This window comes from Arachis ipaensis, chromosome B8 (genome assembly GCF_059453495.1).
Source record: "Arachis ipaensis isolate K30076 ecotype BB chromosome B8, ASM5945349v1, whole genome shotgun sequence".
NCBI classification, from domain to species: domain Eukaryota; kingdom Viridiplantae; phylum Streptophyta; class Magnoliopsida; order Fabales; family Fabaceae; genus Arachis; species Arachis ipaensis.
The window spans coordinates 55,005,447-55,011,640 of record NC_142443.1 but is presented as its reverse complement, the minus strand read 5'-3'; the positions used below and the strand labels follow the sequence as shown (position 1 = coordinate 55,011,640).

General features: G+C 41.8%; 1 non-coding gene across 1 annotated transcript; it reads right to left on the bottom strand.

Annotated features, from left to right (window-relative positions):
- Nucleotides 1-4,037: 4,037 nt before the first annotated feature.
- Nucleotides 4,038-4,144, bottom strand: LOC148548157 (small nucleolar RNA R71). The gene has a single exon (XR_015898264.1). It is a non-coding gene; the product is annotated as a small nucleolar RNA R71 (small nucleolar RNA).
- Between the last annotated feature and the right edge of the window lie 2,050 nt (nt 4,145-6,194).

Below are 6,194 nucleotides of genomic sequence, written 5' to 3'. Positions count from 1 at the left end.
CATTGGCAGCATTCTTGAGAATCCGGAAAGTCTAAACCTTGTCTGTGGTATTCCGAGTAGGATTCAGGGATTGAATGACTATGACGAGCTTCAAACTCACAAGAGTTGGGCATAGTGACAGACGCAAAAGGATCAATGGCTCCTATTCCAGCACGAGTGAGAACCGACAGATGATTAGCCATGCGGTGACAGCACACCCGGACCATTTTCACTGAGAGGATGGATGGTAGCCATTGACAACGGTGATCCACCAACACACAGCTTGCCATAGGAGGAACCTTGCGTGCGTGAAGATGAAGACAGGGGAAAAGCAGAGATTCAGAAGACAAAGCATCTCCAAAACTCCAACATATTCTCCATTACTGCATAACAAGTATTTAATTCATGCTCTTTTATTTTTCGCAATCCAAACTGATAATTATAAATGATATCCTGACTAAGAATTACAAGATAACCATAGATTGCTTCAAGCCAACAATCTCCGTGGGATTCGACCCTTACTCACGTAAGGTATTACTTGGACGACCCAGTGCACTTGCTGGTTAGTTATGCGGAGTTGTGAAAAGTGTGAATCACAATTTCGTGCACCAGTAGTCTCACTGTTAGAGGAAACTTCAACAACAGCCTTTGAGTGGCTGTTCCTATGCCTATGATTCTGAGTGGACTCAGCTAAGTCGCTGATCAGTTGCCATGCTTCATCTGCGGTCTTGTACTTTTTCAGGGAACCATTACTAGCACCATCCAGAGTAGTTTTATCCCTAGGCTTCATGCCTTGAGTGAAGTAGCTGATCAATACTAGCCTGTCAATCATGTGGTAGGGGCATGCGTTGATGCCAGGGCATTTTGGTCAGTTTTACTGACCTTTTCTTTACTGTTTTAGGGTAGTTTCATGCATTTTCTTAGTTAATAAGCAAGTTTTGGGTAGATAATCACTTACATCTTGATTCAAGCAAACATTGTGAATTTCATGAGATTTTATGAGAATTATGCATGAATTGAATGACAAATTGGATAATGCATGTCTCATAACTTGGATTAGAGCTTTGATGCACTTTATTTGCTTGATTTCAGGACAAAGGAAGCAAGGAAGAGCCACATTAGCAGCCACGTTAATCTAATTAACGTGACCACTAACGTGGAATGGGAATAAACTTGCAATGTTAATGAGAAAAGTGATTGCCAATAACGCCTTCAAAACCATCATGGCCCACATTAATTGCCACGTTAACTACATTAACGTGGTAGTTAACGTGGAGAGAAAGGGAGCTCCAGCGTTAGTGGTAAAAGTAAATACCACTAACGCTCCAAATTGGCAATTGGCCACGTTAAGAGTCACGTTAACTCAGTTAACGTGAACTCTAACATGGAAAGGGAAGACAATGCCAACGTTAGTGACACTCACCTTGTCACTAACGTTGGACTAAGCCCACTTGGCCACGTTAAGAGTCACGTTAACTACATTAACGTGAACTCTAACGTGGGAGGAGCAAGAAATCGCCAACGTTAGCGACACTCACCTTTGTCACTAACGTTGGACCAAGCCACTATGAGCCACGTTAGTTGTCACGTTAATTGCATTAACGTGGAAGCTAAAGTGGAGGAAAGAAATGATGAGCCAACGTTAGTGACACTCACCTTTGTCACTAACATTGGAGATGGCAATCACCACCACGTTAGTGGCCACGTTAAGACAATTAACGTGAGGCACTAACGTGAGAAGGGGCGTTTGGAGCGTTAGTGACAAAGGTAAGTGTCACTAACGCTCTCGAGGCTAAGGCATGCCCACGTTAGTTATACTAACGTGGACTCTAACGTGAGAAAAGGGGGGCTAAGAGCAACGTTATTGGCAAAGGTGAACGCCAATAAAGCTTGCGATGGACCAAGAGGCAACGTTAGTAGTCACGTTAGTGCCACTAACGTTGAAGTTAACGTGAACCATCTTGGCTAGGAACGTTAGTGAAAAAGGTGATTGTCACTAACGTTCTCGAACCCACATTTTCACTTAACGTTAATGCCACTAAAGTTCTAGCTAAAGTCCATGCCTACTTCACACTTTCTCTGCAAGTAAAGCTGAGCCCACTGAAGATTCCAAACTGCTTCAACTCAAGATCCAAAGGCCCATATCCAAAGACTTGAAGAGCCAAATAGAAGATCAGAAGAGTAGTATATATAGGAGTAGTTTTGAACTATAGAAAAAAGGAAAAGGAGAGCTTTTGGCCATTGGGAGAACTACTCTCTGTATAATTTTACTTTCTCTGCACTTTTAGTTTTACTTTGAGAATGTATTTTCCATCTTTGTTTTCCATTCCCAGAGCTATGAACAACTAAACCCCTTTTATTGGGTTAGGGAGCTCTGTTGTAATTTGATGGATCAATAATAGTTTTCATTATTCTTCTTTCTTTTCTCTTGTTCTTACTAGAAAGCTTTTAATCTTCATCCAATTGGGTAGTTGTCTTGGAAAAGAAGCTATTCATACTTGGATCTCTTCGGAACCTTGGAAGAGGAATGAAGAGATCATGCTATAAATGCTTTCTCATGTTGGACCAAATTGGGGTTTGGATGGATATGGTGACATATAATCCTACCAACATTTTGATTTGGGAATACATGTGGTATAATCAGTGACCACATTTCATCTCTTCTCATGAGCAATTAGACCAAGGAATTGGCTATTGATCAAGATTTGAGAGATTGAATTACCAAGGAATTGGAATTCAATCACTTAAGATTGCTAAGGAGATTAATAAATGCATTGATTGAGGAAGAGATAAAAATGAACTTGATCCGGAGAATACAACATCTCCTGAGCCCAATGAACTCCCCATTTCTGATCTTACCCATTCTCTTTACTTTCTTCCATTTACTTTTATGTTCATCTTCCCCTTTCCCATTTAAGATTCTGCAATTTACTTTCCATCATTTACATTCAGTCCTTTATTTCCAGTAATTACATTTCCTGCCATTTACTTTCTGCCATTTAATTTCCCGCAATTCTTCAATCAAATTCTGCTTAGCTCAACTAGAACATTCCTCCAATTAAAGTTGTTTGACCAATCAATCCCTGTGAGATTCGACCTCACTCTATTGTGAGTTTTTACTTGACGACAATTTGGTATACTTGCCGAGGGAAAATTGTTGAGAGACAAGTTTCTGTGCATCAAGTTTATGGCGCCGTTGCCGGAGATTGATTTTGTATCAACAATGATTAAATTGGTGGATAACTAGATTGAGCATTTTTCTTTTGTTTGATTTAAATTCTGTTTGAGTAATTTACTTTTAGTTTTAGTTATTTTCTTCCCTTTGCCCCTACCCATTTGTGGTGTTCTCGTATTTGTTACAATTCAGTTCACTAACCCACTAACTGTTTGATATATTGCATCACTCACACTAACAGCATTTTTAACAAGAATATTCTCTATCTCCCTTTTGCTTTGGCCTTGTTGGTTGTATGACAGGTAGAAGAAGCGGGGCTTCAACTTCTGTTGATTCTGAACCTGAGAGGACCTTCCTTAGATTAAGGAGGGAAGCAAGAAGAAAGAGAGTTGTTAGTGCTGAGGAAGAGGAAGAGTACTTTGAATCAGACATGGATGAGAATATAGAGAACCATCATGAAGAAGAGGCTCACAACCATGGAAGAGAAGGTCCAGTGCATCATGCTGGACAAGAAAGGAGAGTTCTAGGCTCTTATATCAATCCAAACCCAGGAAACTGTGGAAGTAGCATCCAAAAGCCAATCATACATGCCAATAACTTTGAACTAAAGCCACAGCTCATCACCCTGGTTCAGAACAACTGTTCATTTGGAGGAAGTGTCCAAGAAGACCCCAATCAACATCTAACCACATTCCTGAGGATATGTGATACTGTGAAGTCTAATGGTGTTCATCCTGACACCTATAGACTGCTTCTGTTTCCCTTCTCACTCAAGGACAAAGCATCTAAATGGCTGGAATCCTTTCCGAAGGAGAGTTTAACAACCTGGGAAGATGTGGTGAACAAATTCTTGGCGAGATTCTATCCTCCTCAAAGAATCAACAGGTTAAGAGCTGAGGTACAAACCTTCAGGCAACAAGATGGTGAAACTCTCTATGAAGCATGGGAGAGGTTTAAGGACTTGACAAGAAGGTGCCTGCCAGATATGTTCAATGAATGGGTGTAGTTACATATTTTCTATGAAGGTCTTTCTTATGAATCAAAGAAGCCAGTAGACCACTCATCCGGGGGATCTCTGAATAAGAAGAAGACCATTGAAGAAGCCATATATGTCATTGAGACTGTAGCGGAGAATGACTACTTCTATGCTTCTGAAAGAGGCAACACTAGAGGAGTAATGGAGCTAAATAACGTGGATGCATTGCTGGCCCAGAACAAGCTGATTACCAAGCAGTTGGCTGACCTTACCAAGAAGATGGAGAGGAGCTAAGTAGCAGCAATCACCACCTCATCAGCAACCCAAGAAGGAGTGAATGCAGAAGCAGAGGGTGAGCAGGAACAAGCCAACTACATTGGAAACTCACCTAGGCAGACCCATGATCCATACTCTAAAACTTACAATCCTGGTTGGAGGAACCACCCAAACTTTGGGTGAGAAAATCAACAAGATCAAGGCCAAGATCAGAGATGTCACAACCCCAACAACAATACAGCTCACCAACATTCCACACAGAGATCATATCAGCACCCACCTAACAACACCTCTCAACATCCATATCAAAACCAAAATAGCCATTCTCATCCCTCCAACTCCAACTTACCATCATCCGAAGATAGACTCTCAAGGATTAAGACCCTACTTGAAGGCATATGTAAGGAACTCCAAGAGAACAAGGTGTTCAAGGAGGAGGTGCGAGCTAATATCAAAAACCAGGGAGACACCATTAAGAGGCTAGAATTCAAGTGGGATACCTCTCTGAGAAGATTCCCAAACCTGCTGACAACTTCCCAAGTGACACAGAGAAAAACCCGAGAGGTGAAGCAAAGAAAGTAAGATGGGAAAACTGCAAGATGGTCACTATAAGTGATAAGGGGACTGAGGAAGAGCTGAACAAACCCTTCGAACACTCTGGAGATACTTCAGCAGAGAAGCAGGAAGAGAGTCACCAAGAAACCAAAATTACATAGAAGGAGATGCTGAAACTCTATGCACCTTTTCCCCAAAGACTCAAGGGTGGTGTGGAAAAGAGAATATACTCAAGGTTCCTTGATATGTTTGCATCTCTCCATGTAAACATACCATTCATCAAGGCTCTCCAACAAATGCCCTCGTACATTAAGTATATGAAAGAGCTGCTGACCAGGAAAAGCTCACTCAAAGGAGGGAAAACAATAGTGATGAATAAGGAGTGCAGTGCTCTCATTCAACCAGAGTTGCCTACAAAAAGAAAGGACCCAGGGAGTTTTTACATCCCCTGTTCCATAGGAGAAACAATGTTTGACAAAGGACTCTGTGACCTGGGACAAGTATCAACTTAATGCCTTTATCCCTTATGAAGAAGCTGCAGATCAATGAGCTAATGCCCACAGACGTAGTCATCAGGCTGGCTGACAAAACTCAAAAACAAGCAGTAGGAGTGGTTGAAAACGTGTTGGTAAAGGTTGAGAACTACTTCCTTCCCACAGACTTTGTCATATTGGAAATGGAAGAGAGTCACCTTCACCTAATCATATTTGGAAGACCATTCCTAGCTACAGCCAAAGCGCTTATAGATGTGGAACGAGGAGAGCTAATACTGAGGATACATGACGAACAACTCGCATTCAATATCTTCAAACCCTCACAAGAAGCAGATCAAGAAAGCAAGGAACCAAGGGGAGATCACGACAAAGCACTGGTGGAAGAAACAAGCATTGAAGCACAAGCTGCACACCTGAAAATCCCTTTGGTTGATGAACAAGACGGTCAGCAGTTGTCACATCAAAAGGAAATCCAGGAGGAACCTGAACCACCAGAGTCATATGAGACCAGCAACAAAATTTCCTTGGAAAAAAGAGGTCACAAAGAGCAGGGCAACATCAAAAGGAACAAAGAAGAAGGCACCGAGGAGGTGGAGCAACAAGAAGATCCCTACAGAGAACTTCTCTCCAGGGCATAAAGTGATCTCAGCTTATTTCCCAGTTATCCCACCTCATCTCCCCACCATCCCATCTCAGCTACCTAAAGTTTTCACCATCAACAGGATTCTCTCCTTAGAAC